Here is a 15875-nt window from a genome sequence, read left to right as displayed (position 1 = left end):
TAATTAAAGCCGATTATTGGTGGCCAGGTTTGGAGCGAGAAATTGAGAGAATGGTTGGTGGGTGCGCCGATTGTATCAAATCCGGTAAAAATGTGTTGGCTGTGTCACAGCCAATGAAGAAGGTTCAAGCACCTAAGGGTGTGTGGCAAGATGTGGCAATGGATATTTTGGGACCGGTAGATATGGGAATGGGGCAAGGAAGATTTATCCTTGCTTTAGTGGACACATTTTCAAGATGGACTGAGTTCAAAATACTAAGAGATGTGACATGTCAGCATGTTGTGGATTTTCTGTCTGGGATATTTGAGAGGGAAGGATTACCCAGGAGTATACTTACGCAATTTGCCGGCAGATTTTTTGAAGCTATTTAGTGAAGTGTGGAATAAAACACAAAAGGTCTGCTTTGTATTATCCACAGGGAAATGGTATGATTGAAAGGGTAAACCGGTCCATAATGGAGGCCATCAGAGGAGCAAATGAGTGTGGTTTTGATAAGGAGGTGGCAGTGAAGGAACGATTAAATGCTTTGCAAATGGCGCCGTGTGCTGAAACTGGCGCCAGTCCCTTCGAACTTATGAGAGGTCGCAAGGGCAACACACTGTTATCACCTGCCTGGCTGGGGAGAGCAAGGGAAACTGACTTTGTTGTGGATAATGTAAGAAAAAGGATGAATGATCGAAAGGACAAATGGGTAAAAAGGATGAACGAGAGATTTCCGAGAAAAAGTACAATAGTTGAGGTGGGAGATCTAGTCAGGATAAGGAGAGCTGTGATACCCAAAAAGAGGGATCCATTGTATTCAGACCCGGTGAGGGTCATTCAAGTTTTTGAAAATGCTGTGAGACTGGAGAGTGGGCAAGTGGGGAATATGTCCAGAGTAGCAAAATTGAAATAGTAAGAAGTATATGTTTACTTTTACATTTACCAAAAGAAACGTACTGTGCTGTGAATTTGCATGTCCAAATTTAGTTGATATGCTTATAAAAGGCTGTGTTTTTTTTTTTTTAAATAAGGGAGGGGGGTGTGTTTTGTGAATGTCTAATGTATTTACAGTGCTGTGGATTATATCTTGTAGAAGGTTATGTTGTAGGCTATGCTTATGAGGTCAGAGCATTCTGATGTGAGAACTCCTAAGCTGTTTGTTATTCCTCAAATGTTATCAGTTGATGAGAGCTGATGTACAGGTTGGGGGTCTTTACTATGTGTCTTAAGATATGCCAATAAACCATTTAAGAAATCCTGAAGGTGTGGTCATTGGCTCAACATTTGAAGTGGGCTCCTGTCCCTTTCCTCTTTATCTCCTAATAACTATGATGACATCTGATCCTTGTAACAGAAGAACCGCAATAAAGTAACCACTGTCCGTACCTGGCCTGTGTATCTGAGTGTCCCTTGGAGTGAACCCTATCACCAAGAGCCGGTCATAACAATTGGCGACGAGGATGGTCCAAGGTATGGTGAAGGAGGACCTTGAAGTGGATACCAAGTGAAGCAAAAGGAGATACAGGTACCTGTGTGATGTCATGTGAGAGAGCAGAAGAGTCTCTGCTGCGGGGGGTGCAGGAAGGAGGACACGTGAATGCAAGAGGAAAGGGACTCTAACCGTATTCACGTGTCATTCACGTGTTGAGAAGTATGGAAGTGAAGACATGTTACTAGTATATTATCTAATTAATAGGTTTGGATGTACAAAAGAATGAGTGCGTGCAACATTCGTTTTTACTTAAGTATAAGTTTTACAGATTAGGGAGGTAGCGCCTCCGTTGGTGTTGACAGTAGGTAGTTCCACTGTTTTGACGAGTATTGTTTGGTGGTAGCGCCACTTAGTAGCACACTCTTTTAGTGATTTTAGTAGCACTGTTTGGGTCATGGAGTTTGCGTTTTGTGGTGCAACTAAGGTGAGGTAGCGCCTCTGTAGGTTTTATATGTGAGTAAGGTAAATCCTGAGGGTAGGGCCTGTCAGGAATTTTAATGAGTGGTTAGTGAGAGTTGCACTTATGTGAATGGAAATGGGAAGGCTAGTGTTTTGGCAGTAGTGCACTCTCTGGAGAAGCCTTTTTTTTTATCTTAAGGGACAGCTTGTTAAGTTGGATGAAGTGTGTTGCTGGTAGGGGACGCCCTCTCGTTGATGCTATGTTAAAGTTAAGAATGCTGTTCATGGTCATTTGTTATCTTTAAGTGTTATGTGTTATCCTGGCTATTGTTACCTGGTCAGGGTTTTCTTTATGGGACTTGTTAGTGCTGCCATTGAGATAAGTAGTTAGGTCAACCCCATGTTTTGTTGGTGGTCTTGGAGATGGCTGGCCAGCATCTTCAAGTTGTTGCAGGATCTGTATATCTTGGTGTAGTTGGGTGGGCTCTGGTGGCAAAGTCCATATATGTACCTGTTCGTATGTTTGTGATGCAGGCATAGTTCTATATCTGGTAGCAGTGTTTTTAGCGGTCTGTGGGGTCTCTTAACAGGTATGGTGATTCTGTTGTCATCCTGGATGACTAGTATTGCATCAGGATGGCAAGCTGTGCTTCAGGGTGGCAGCCTGGAGGCTCGCCTGTGGCGGGGGCGGGCGGAAGGATATATGTTATTTTAGCTGTTGTTTGGTTTGTAGGGTTGTCTTAGCCTTGTGTATGGGCTGGTATGTGTCTAGAGTGTGGCCACAGGGTGGGTCCTTATCTAAAGCTATCTTGCAACACATGACGACATATTTGCATGCCACATACATGGGCAAAAAGTTAGAAAAACGTCTTGCTGTTCTAGAACTTTGGAAAATATATGAACAGGGAAAGTAAGAGGAGCTGCCAATAGATTAGATACTTAATATATGTACAGAGGTGGGTGAGACGCCGACCATGCCACCCGCCCTATCCGAAACAAAGGGTGAAGAAAGTAAAGATGAAGGATTATACCCGCTGAGAGAACCTAAAGCAGCCACGGGGTATAGCAACCCCACATATGAGTCACCTACGCAAAGTAGTGATGAAAATTAAGGGAAAGATAAGGATAAGGATATTGCCTCCATAGTCCCAAAGGACAAGGGGAGACATGATGACGAAAGAAGGGATCAAGCACAGACAAGCGCATCTCTCGACAAAGAGTGTGGGATGTATTGACCCACTTTTGCTCTGCCATGCGGCATCCCTGTGTTCTGATGGTGCCAGAAATCCTAAAATGGCCAAAACCACTGAAAACCGCACTGTGCAAAACACAAAAAGATGGCTGCCCAATCTACAACGCATGTTGTCATTGGTGGAACAGAGATCTCACTCAAAATATGTCATTGGGCTTCACAACAAGTAAAAATGGAGCACAGAGGGAAAAACAGTGCTTTGCTGAAAGAAATCCAAAATCTTGCTTTCAAATCCTTTTTTCTTGGTTGCTGAAACTGCAGAATGCCGGTACAAAACACCCTCAAACCTCCAATATTCTTGCTGGGTGCTACAATTCATTTAGTTCAAGAAATCATTGTGCACTTATAATGTCCTGAAAAGCTGAATTTGTCATAAAAACGTTCACAAGCAAAAGTTGCCTGCCTGTGGAATCTGTCAAAATATGGGCGCAGTACCCTCAGCTGCCTGTATCACAGCTGTCAGAAGCCTGCCTGATTAACGTTAAAAATGTATAAGCTGAAAGCAAATGTTTGCAATGTAAATGGCATGTTACTGAGAGTAACCTATGTTGTAATTGCTAATCCCATGGTTTAGCATCTGAAATAAGTGTTCTAGCTGCATGTTTTGAAATTACAAGTTGGTTTTAAGCAAAGGAAAAATGCAACATAAATAACATTTAAATTAAGCCTGGCTGAGCTGCAAGAACTTGAAAGGCAGGTTTCTTCCCAGAATGAGGACACTTCGCCCCAGCTGAAACTCACGGTTAGGTGCCAATTGCTGGGGAGCCAGAAAGAGACAATGGACTTCCTCCAGCTCAAAGGAATGTCAAGTGTGAAGGGTCGTAAATGGCCTGGGCCAAGAAAGAAATGGGAGGAGACTGCTTCTGAACTGCAGAGAGCCAGAAGGAGGCAGAGACAAACAACCAGTTGTGGCTGGACATTCACAAAGAACATTTTGTTTAAATACATGTAACTTACCACTTAAAATTGTTTAAAATATAAAAATCACATATTTGTGTATCTAAATTGTGACTGCACATTTTAAAAGGTGCCAGAACTCTGTGACATGTTCTAGGAAGAAACAGCGGAAAATGTCATATTACACAACATGTATTTTTGATAGAAGCATGAAACTTCATACACTTATGCCCATGTTCAACGTGCACATTTGTAAAAAAATTCTGATAAACTGGACATTGTGTTCCTGATAAAAAGGGCGAAATTCGGTGGAAAGCAGACACAGGATTCTACAGCGACAGGGTTTTGTGGAGTACCTGCTACTCAAAATGTGTGATTTATATATGTGGTTGTTATAGAGGCTGCATATGTGTAAATATGTATTGTACCAAAAGTAGATTTTGTGTTCAAGAGGCTAGGGGTGGACTCTAGGCCTCGTAAACCCAAACCATAAAGATGACACAATGTTTTTCTCCTCCTATCAAGGAAGAGAGGAGACTCTGACCCATCCCTGGAAAGGGGGCGCACTTAGGATGAACCAGCAAACACCCCCCTTATCATAAGCATAAATAGACACAGCTCAGCACTGCAAAGGACACACAGATTCACCCACTAACCGATTGCTGGCAGAGCACCTTGCTAGAGAACCATCCATCTTCCTTGCTCCAGACTCCAGAAACTTGGCAAACAGAAAGGCCCATTGCATAGCTGAACCATTCTCAACTAGGCCTTAAATTCTAGAACCAGAATCCCACCACCAAAGGGGAACATCAAACAAACACCCGGGCTCTGCTGTACTGCTGTCTGCTAAAAGAATTATCATCAGAACCAAAAGATCCAATCCAGCTGTGCCGAGCTGTGACCAGAGCCATTGCAGACCCGATCCAGTCCTGTGCTGTGCTGTGAACAGACCCAGTCCAGTCCGGTGTGCCCAGATGTCTATCCCAGAACCAGATTCCCTTCCCTGACCAGAAATCTTGACACACCAGAATCCTGACGGTTCCGTGTAAAAACATATGTAGTGAGTATTTATAGAATAGGACTGTGTCACTAGCATATGTACTGTCCATCATAATCCCTGTCTTAAACCCATCCTCTCTTGTCTTCAGAACCGGTAGGGTTAGGAGTATTTTTTAATTGTCAGAGGTTTTCTTGCGCTAGGTTTCTCTCATTTGTTTTCTAAAACCATAAATCATTAGTGTTGTGAATAAATAAATTGAATCCCAGAAAGAAAGTGAGTATCCACCACGTAAAGGGTCCCTGGCCAGGACTGTGGAGATTCATGTGTGGCATTCTCTTTTTCTATAGCCATAATCTAGTACAAGATATCCTTTTTGTCTTTTAAAAGTACGTTCCTGTTTTCCTATTCTTGCGCCTATCTGAAAAAAACAACCTCCACTAAAACGTCCATAACTTCATCAGTTTTTGTGCTAGAAAAATGCTTAAAAGTTTGCTGCGAATTTTCGATGCAGGGAAAATCTGACACGTGTAAAACAGCTTTTGATTGCTTCCAACCTTAATTGTAAGATTTCACATTGTTCCTTAGTATCAAATCATTGCTAGTGTTTGTATGTAACCATCCAAAGTGGCTCCCCTAAGAATTTAAACCATTTCAGCAATTTAGACCATATTTAGTGTTTTCACCCAATCCATTCTTCAGATAACTTTGAAACCATTTGGACAGCTTGCAATCAATTCTGTTTTTCTCTTGAGTGCTGCAGGGAATTGGGATTGTTATTTTGTTTGAACTCTACCTGCTCTCTCCTCCTATCTCTTTACATTGCCCATTGGGGGGCTGAGGGGCATGCAGGGGGGAATAGTAACCACACTGCTATTTGATTTGAACACACACACAAAAGTATTATTTCTGTGCTGCTTTGTTTTTGCTCATTATTACTCATTGTGATTAAAGAGATTGCTTAGTGTTACATCACCCAATTGGTGATCATTGTGTACCCATTAAACATAGTGTGATTGAATTGTGAATACATAAATAAATATTTTAACTTTGCAAACCAGTCTGATTCCTGGTTCAGTGTGACCGGGGGGGGGTTCCAGGAGAGGGGCGTGATATGAGTGGTACATCGTTCAGAATAAAATAACTTTTAGACACAGATGAATAAGGATTTCAGTTGTGCATTACACGCTAGGCGTTGACTTAGGTGAAGTGCCGGATTAAAATCACTTACAAGAGAGAGAAGGGAAGAGATGGAAGGGAAACGTAGATAGAACTGATGAAATAGCATTCACAAAAAACAAATGGATGGGAGGACACATTTTATTGAAACTTGATAGTAAAGTCATTGATGATGTGAAACAAAAGGAGAGGTTAGATGATGTACAGAGAAAAGGGAAAGAGAAGGAGTTAAGAGATGAAAAAATAAGAAAGAAAGACAGACAAAGGCGAGAACAGCTATATCGCGAAAAGCATGAAAGACAGCTCGATCGTAAACAAAGAGTAGCAACTGATCATGACAGACAGGAACACCAAAGGTCAGAGGAAGAACAAAGAATATGAGAGAAAAAAATAAAGAGTTGAAGAAATGAGGAAATTCAAAGGGCGGATGAACGTAGAAATGGAAAGAAAAAGGAAGAAGAAAGACTACGAGAAGAAGCGAGGAAGCGCAGAGAATTCGCTGATGACATAGAAAGTAGGCAGAGACAGAGAGCACGTGATCTTGAATATCTAGGTAGAGAGGTTAGAAAACCCGCTCCAGTAGTAGATTGGGGAGACATAGAAGAATTGTTTCCTGCGTATGATTCAGTACCAAGCAGTCTACGGCAAATATGGAAGATGACTTCGACACCAGAAGCATCAGAGAAACGATCGATAGAATATATGATGAAATGGTGTTAGAACAAACACCCCAAGGGGAGGGGGAAGACGATCGCCTGGAGAGCAGTCAGCTTTACGACACTTAGGATGTCTCCCGAAGTAGTGGAAATAGAGACCTATCCTTGGATAGACTAGAAATAAGTAGGAACAAAGAAGACACGAGAAGTGGCACTAGTTGGGCACAGACACTGTCCGACTCAGAAAGGGAGGAGCGTGAAGAAAATGAGGAAGAGAGACGGAGCAATAGACAACTCCCAAGAGAGAAAGGAATGAGATGGTCAGACACTAGCGAGTCTGCACCGAGGGCATCAGAGTCAGCCATGCAGTCAGACCGACATGAAGAAGGATCACACGGTCAGAGGGGGGTGTCTTTACCGCCCTATGTAGAAAGGCTCAGGACATTGCCAGTCAGACGGCGATGTGGGAATATTACCCCTGCAATAGACAGACAAACAATGAGAGAAGAGAAAGAGGGCTATGCATCCCAAATTCTGCTACTCGAGAAAGGGGGAGTAAGACCACAATATATTCCATGGCCACACATGGATCGAGAAAATTTGAAAAACAAGCTTCCAATACTGACATCAGGAGCCGGAAAGTGGATACATGAGTTAGAAAAAATGACAGGAGGCAACACGTTAGCTATAGGGGATATTAAGGGTCTCCTAATTGCCATACTTGGTGAGAGAGCAGACGATGTGTGGGCACGAGCAGGCTACCCTGGTGTAACCACAATTAATACCGCGCATGACGGAACTCCATTTAAAAATTGTAGAGCCGCAGTATGGAAAGCTCTACGAGTGCTGCATCCAGACACTCCTGATATGGGAGCTATAATGACACAAAAAATGAAGGAGCTTGCCTTGGAAGCAAGACGACACGGAGCAACACGGGTTCGATCCCCGGGTCCGCGCTTAGAAAACTCTGAGTACTAAGCGCATTACAAATAACCTATCATATCATATCATATCATGGAAAGCACTACGAGTGCTATACCCAGACACTTCCGATATGGGAGCTATAATGACACCAAAAATGAAGGAGTCTGAGGATCCGTTAATTTATATGCAGAATTTTCAAGATTCATGGGTGCTCGAGACTCATTAATCTTGGACGAAATCTATGCCTGTGCTCTACCATATATTGTGCCAAGGGCTGCCAGAGCCGGTACAGAAACAACTCAAGAAATTGGTGGGAATTGAGGCCAAGCCTTGGGCTGAAATAGAGCTGATTATCGCGCACTATTGCAAATTGATGCAAGAAAAGAAACGCAAAAAGGAAGCTGCACGTAAGGGTGAGGAGGCGAAATTGGCGCAGAAGAAATTGTTGAAATATGCTCTTGAGGGAGCCATGATAACTAGCACAGCTGAATTGAGCATGCAGCAGGTGACTAATCCACAGCAGAATAATCATGGCAATACAGGGTTTTACCCCAGGGGAAGAGGATTTAGGGGAAGAGGATGGCAGAGCAATCAGGGAGGTTTCCAAAATAATTAAGGAGGCTTCAAAATATGCAAAATGGTAAACTTGATTTAGAGGTCAATTTGCATCGGAGATTGAAACACGAAGAGGATTGAGACAAGGTTGTGTACTTGCCTCAACGCTTTTCAATTTTTTTATTGAAGATGCACAAAAAACATTTGAGGGAGTGACATCAGATGCCCCAAAAATGGGAGGTAAATCGATCCCGGCTTTGTTTTACGCAGACAACTTGGTTTTGCTTTCAAAAACCCCACAAGGTCTTCAACGGCTGCTAGATGCATTAGATGAGTTTGTAACACAGAACTATTTAACCATTAACTTAGAAAAAACCAAGGTAATGGTTTGCGACAAAAAGATCAAGAAGAAATAACATACTTGGAAATTGAATGAAGCTCCTTTAGAGCAAGTCTCTGAATATGTATACTTGAGTATAACTTTGGCAGACAGAAATGATGAACAAATATATAAGAGATGCATTGAGAACAAACTTGCAATCTCAATGTCCCAGGCAAGGCTCATTCAAAACAAATATGGAACATTTTCAATCAAACCCATTGTACAATTTTTCCAACAAAAAACAACACTGATACTCTTGTATGGAGCTGAAACCAAGAGGGTTATAATGGAGACTGTACGGAGTAGATTAGAAGCCAAATACTGGAGGGGATTATTGAAACTACCGAATTGCACCCCAGGACCAATGATGAGATACGAATTAGGATTGATCTCCTTGAATGCCAGGTATTTATGGAACGTAATCTCTCTACATTGAAAGTATCTCCTAGCAGATAATCCTAAAAGCATAATCGGGTTGCTGTTGAAACATATGAGTCAAGTAGATGACATGTTTGTAAGTGGATGGAGGAGGAAAATTAGACAAATTTTGGAAAATGCAGAAATACCAACTGAAATGCTAATCCAAAACCCAGTAAGAGCCAAAACCAAATGATTCCAGCATGACAGGATATGTACTCAGGAAAAATGTATGAAATACCAACATTTTGTGAAACAACCATTTGCTGCAAAAAATATGGTGAAATAGAATTGTATTTGAAAACATTTCCCTCCATCCAACACAGACCGAATTTCTCTGTCTAAGTTTCAATCTATGGTGGAGGCATGACGTTTTGATGAATCGCAAACTGATAAATGTTGCAAATAATGTTTGTCGATTTTGCACTAAGGTTAACAATAAGGAGACATTGACGCATTTACTAGTAGAATGCGAGGCACTGAGTCTGCTTCGCATAACGCTTCTGAAGTCCCTATTCAAAGAATATAGAGAGCTCTCAGCAGATATGTTGTGGAATTATATATTTAGCGGCCAAATTAGCTCACATAGATATGCTGCTATAAACTTCTTAAATAACTTAGCTCTGGAGGTAATACACTGAATCATGGATATCATTTGATTTACTTATTTACTTACTATGATAAAGGATGAAATCCGATATAATTGAAAGAATTTAGAAATAACAAGAGCTTTAAAATCACAAAATTTACAAAATTATAAAAAGTTATTGTGACTCATATTTGGTCAATGCAAATAAGTGAATGTCATGTTGATTTTAACTGTCTTAGAAACTATGGGACAAGTTGAAAAGCTGAAATGTTATACCATGTATATCTTAGTTAGTCAATTGAATTATTTGAGCGATTTAATTGAACTTTTGATTTGTTGTGAGAATTTTAACATGCGGATGTTGTGTTTGCTTTTGAATTTGTCCCGTTCTCTGGTATGTGATATGTGTAAACCTTTGTGTATTCTTATGAAAATATATGATTGTAAAGTTGACTTTGTCAGCTAATTTCAATCAATGAAAATAAAAAAAATACAAAAATGGTAATCAAGATATGTTAAACGGGCAAATGATCCGACCACCGCCAGTATGTTTGTTGTGTGGAATGACAGGGCACTTAGCTCGCACATGCAGAAACCAAGGCATGATGCAGAACGGCCAAGGGACAGGAGCAGGCGTGGCAGAGCAGGGTATTGCACAGAATCACACGGTGCAACACCAAGCACCAGGAGTGCAACAAGGCGTGCAACCTCAGAGCATGGGGAATTTTCCACAGGGACAATCCCAACAGGCACAGTTGCAACTATCTCAGACGGTGAGCACAGGGCAGACCACAAACCCTGGAATGGGAAGTAACAATGGGAATGGGGGAAATCCAGCAGCACACAGTGGGCCAAAATTGTATATGGACTTGGGCAGCTCACTGGAAAGCATGATGTGTTCTATCCTATCAGTGACTCCAGGCCGTCACAGGGAACCTAGGCTGGATGTCATTGTAGGGGATAAAGAATATTCCTTCCTAGTTTACACGGGTGCAACACACTCGTGCATACGTGAAGGCAAGTTTTCCTTGTCCGGCAAGGCCATGAATACTCTGAGTTTTACAGGAGCTGCAAGTCGCTTTCCCTTCACAAATGCACTTCCAGTCTCCATAGAAGAATGTGAGATGAATGTGCCTTTACTATATTCACATCAGACCCCAGTAAACATTTTGGGTGGAGATATAATGACAAAGTTAAACATGACAATCTCATTCACGGAGGAGGGCATAGTATGTTCAACTCCAGGAATACACTATTCAAATGTATGCAAGATAATCAGAGCATACGTGGGACATACAGCCATGAGGGCTATACCATTAGAGCCAGAAATATTTGCATATGATATGCGTGTGCTTATGGCAGGTTAGACAGGCCTTGCAGACAGAATCATGAGAACCCCTGATGAATTCCTATTGGGCCAAGAATACTGATGCACGAGGAAAGGGACAAGTATTTCCCTTGATGATACACACAGCTGCAGTACGAGGGAGAATGGCCTTGATTGACGGTTATGATGACGAGGGCCGACAATGGTGCGCAGTGATTGCCATTGAAGAAGGATATCGATTGACTGACATCACCGATGATCTGTTTGAAGAACAAGCAGATATGGGAGAGACAATGGTGGAAGTGAGTCTCACCTTTTGGGTAAAAATGATCAAAAGAGAAGTACCTCAGAGAATGATGTTGGCACGAAACCGTCCAGAATATTTTGATGACGACATGGCCCAGGTGCCTGTCTCAGTATGGACTACAGGACCCTATGATGTAGGCCTTTTGAAGGGGGTTGGAGAAGTGAAGATTAAATTGAAACCTGGAGCAATTCTACCAAAAGCCCGACAATATCCCATGTCCAGAGAGGCGGATGAAGGGATGATTTTTAAGCCAATTTCGGCTATGATGGAGCAGGGCATCTTAGTGACATCAGAGTCATCATGCAATACTTCGATTTATCCGATCAAGAAATTAAAGGGGGGTCTTGGAGGCTAATCCAGGATATACATCCAATAAATGGTATTGTTGAGGCCGAGTTCCCTTTAGTCCCTAACCCGGCTGCAATTCTATGTAATATACCCCTTGAGGCAAAACATTTCACAGTGATTGACTTGAAAAATGCATTTTTCTCAATCCCGTTGCACCGTGACTCACAAGATCTAACAAGATCTGACATCATTCACATTCAGACATTCACATTCAGACAGATGCATCTGAAAAGCACGAGACTACCCCAGGGGTATTGTGAGTCTCCATCTATTTTTAACAGAGTCCTGCACATGGACTTGAGCAATATTGCACTAAAAAGTGTCGTCCAGCAATACGTAGATGACATCTTAATTTGCAGCACACCAGAAGAGCAATGCAGGTACTATTCTGTTGTTCAGCCAACAAGAAGTGCTGTACATAGGCCAGCTAATCTCACATGAAGGAAAGAAAGTGACCCCAGAAAGGGCTGAAGCCATACTGAACATGGCTAGGCCACACACGATAAAACAGATGCCCAGCTTTCTAGGCCTCTGCAGCTACGCTAGGGCATGGGTCTTCGACTATAGCTCTTACACTAAGCCTTTACTTCAGGCCCTAAAGAAGGCCCAAGTGATAAAAGAAAAGATTGAATGGTCTGAGACCATGGAGAAAGGATTTGCTGAACTCAAAAGAGCTATTTGCACAGCACCAGTTCTAGGGATCCCCAATTATGCAGAGGAATGTTATCTGTTTTTACACACGAATGGCAGCGTTACGACGGCAGTGCTCACACAGAGAACCACACTGGGGTACAAGCCCCTGGCATACTACAGTGGGAATTTGGGCCCAGTAATGAGAGGTCATTTTCCTTGCGAACAAAGATTAGCTGCCGCAGCGTTCGCCATAGAGAAGGCTACAACCATTGTGATGGGATGCTCCATGACATTGTACGTTGAGCACTCACTATTTACCATTCTAGAGAAACCAAAAGGCACATTGACATCTCAGAGAGCATCTGCTTATGAAGTGATCATATCAAATCCATTGATTAAGATAGCTCGATGCAAGATAGTGAACCCAGCTATGTTCATAGCCTAGCCAGTCACTGAAGTAGAGCCAACGCATGACTGTACAAATTATGAAGAATTCTATGATGAAATCCCCAGGGTGAAAGAAAATGCCATGGCAGAAAGAGAGATCGTCTTCATTGACACGTCTTCGAGGATGGATCAAAGTGACGGACAAAGATATACTGGTGTTGCTGTGGTGAAAAACACAGCAAATGGAGAATTTTGAGTACTTATTAGTGTGCGAATACCATCTTATTAATCAGCACAGGCTGCAGAATTATTGGCATTGATACTCGCCATTGAGAGTCACGCAGACCAGGAATTAACGGTGTACAGTGACTCTGCCTATGTAACGTCAATAGTGCACGCAGGCTTAGCACGCTGAAAAAGGAGGGGCTACCTCTGAGCGGATGGCATGCCAGTGCAGCACGCAGCCTATTGAACAGGCTGATCAAGGCACTACAGCTCCCAGTGGGCATAGCGGTCGTGAAATGCGCCGCCCACATGAAGGGGACAGTTTTTTTCTCACACGGAAATCAAGCAGCAGACACGGAAGCCAAGCGTATGGCATCCAAAAGTGTATGTGGAAATTATCCATGCCAACGAGTGAATGATGGTTACACGAACTGTACATGAAAGTTACTGTAGTTTGGGACAAACACAGCTAATGGAACTCCAAGGGGAGATAGCCACAGGAAGAAAAATGAGAACTCCCTTGATACCCCGAGATAGAGCTAGATGTGATGCCCACTCAACAGGAGAAATGTTAGGGTCTGAAATGCAAAACTATCTGAACTGCATGACATCTTGTCTTACTGTAATTTCAGACCAGCTGCAGAGATGACAAAAAGGGTGCAGGGCAGCACGGAACACAGAAGGAGATACTACTACAGACACAGCTCAAGGACTTTGTGTTCCATCCGTCTTCCCTGGAGACACCGTCCTTGTGAGGAATCATACAAGGAAAAAGTGGGACGAGCCAAGGTTTAACGGTCCCTTCACGGTGGAGGACTGTACCCCATCCGCAGTGAAACTACAAGGCAGGAGAGCTTGGATTTTTCTTGGAAATATCAAACCTACATCGGAGAAGGCCCCCGGCCTGCACCCCAATGAGAGGAGTCGACGAGCGACGGGGAAGAACCACAGCATGTGCAGACAAGGAAAAAGTATGCATGACCCGTCAAACAAAGACAAAGAACTTTTTGCAAATTGTGGCTTAAATTGGACACTTCCTCTAAGCAAAAAAGGGGACACTCTGTGCATCCTAGTTGCAGGGTGAAGAAGAAAATTGCATGCATAAGACACAACATAGCCTGTCAACTTTGAACTTTGGACTAAGGCACGAAAACGGACACTCTGTGCATCCTAGTTGCAGGGTGAAGAAGAAAATTGCATGCATAAGACACAACATAGCCTGTCAACTTTGAACTTTGGACTAAGGCACACTTGAGCTTTGACTAGAAAAGAATATGCCAAATTTTGACCGAGGATACTTACATTGGAAGCAACTACAATATCCTGACTCATTTCACACGAGACCCTATTCGGAATCACTTATGGTATCCTGCAGTAGCGACATCACCAAGGATGTGGTCACCTATTTTGATCTAGAGCTAAAATCATATCCGTCATTGGTAGGGTGGCTCACCAATGTCACTGACTTTTTTCAAGATCCTGAGAACGAAAAGACAATAAGAAGACTGCTTACTGTCATTGCCGAAAAATTTCTCTTACTTCCTGAGTACAGTGAGAAAGAACCAAATGTCCCAAACACAGATGGAAATAAATGAGCTTATCAACACATTGTTCTTTCGTATAATCGAAGATTGTCCAGCTCTTGTCGGAAGAACAACAGAGACACTTACGTTTCTTCGAGACCCAGCGAATACAGAACATTTAAGCCAACTTTTAAATACAATCGTGATCCTAGTCCCACTCCACGCGACCAGACAGTGCAGACATTGTCTACATCAAGGAGAGAACATATAATCCTGGACATCAGCAAGACAGGACGGGTGTCCCTCTCACTAGAAGACAGCAGGTTGGCTCACAATGTCCTTTTTCACCTAGTCACTGACTTTCCAAAACTAGTGAGGAGACCAATCGATGTTGACGTTCTCACATTCATCAGAGGTCCAGCTAATGTTGCACAGATGGGCATGCTCTTGCATGGAATTGTGCTCCAAGTAGAACTCTCTAACCATCAGAAGAATTATCTGAGGAGATTCTAAAAGCCTTCCGCCGAGGGACAGATCGAGGAAACAGTGTAAAGGACTTCACTTATTGCATTTGTTGTTATTTGTTCCTTATTTCTTCATACTGATCAGCATATAATATGGCCTCAGGACTGAAGCAAATCCGAGGAGTGGACTGGGAGTTTACCTACTTTGAACATGCACAGTAAAAGGACTTACTGAAGTGTTATTTAATTTGATTTTTTCCATAGTCTAGCAAAGGAACTGCGTCCCGAAATAAGAGACTATTCGTCACCCGCAAGAGTGGAGAAACTTGTGGAGCACCTGACACTCTTGAACCCAGAACTCGAAAGACGATATTGGCTAAGGGAATACAATAAATAAAGGTGACGTTTGGCAAAGAATCAAGATGGGGGTCCAGAGGAGGGGCGTGGCCAGCAGGCGCAGCATGCAGACATGATTAGTGGGAGCTCCCGGGCCGCCAGCAGAATCCTCCAAAATCCTGAAGAAAACTGTTGAAACGGAGGCGAACAATCACAGCGATTAAAAGCAGACATTCGCCGCTACAATAGACTGGAACTGGGAAGCACTCCGCTGAACAGATATCGAGAAATCTGTGGGGGAAAAAAATTTGCAACCGGCACTGAAGTGAATCCAAGATGGCCGCTATGCGCCAAATCAGAGGAGCGGTTGCAACGAACTAGCACTCCCGGAGAAGAACGAATCCGGAACACTGGGAAACCTGGTGAAGCTGGAGACATCCCGCATCGCCACTCCCGAAGCGACCGACAGACGCCCGGAACGAGTGCCCCTCGTAAACAGAACAGGGCGGCCTGCAGTGGAGGCGAGCGGCTACAACCTGATCCCCTGCGCAGCGACTGACGCCTGGAGAGATCGACGGCACCCGCCTCCGGCTCCAAACCGCGG

Source organism: Ambystoma mexicanum, chromosome 3q (assembly GCF_040938575.1).
Source record: "Ambystoma mexicanum isolate Mex_15411 chromosome 3q, UKY_AmexF1_1, whole genome shotgun sequence".
Classification (NCBI taxonomy): Eukaryota; Metazoa; Chordata; class Amphibia; order Caudata; family Ambystomatidae; genus Ambystoma; species Ambystoma mexicanum.
This window is presented reverse-complemented; position numbering follows the sequence as displayed.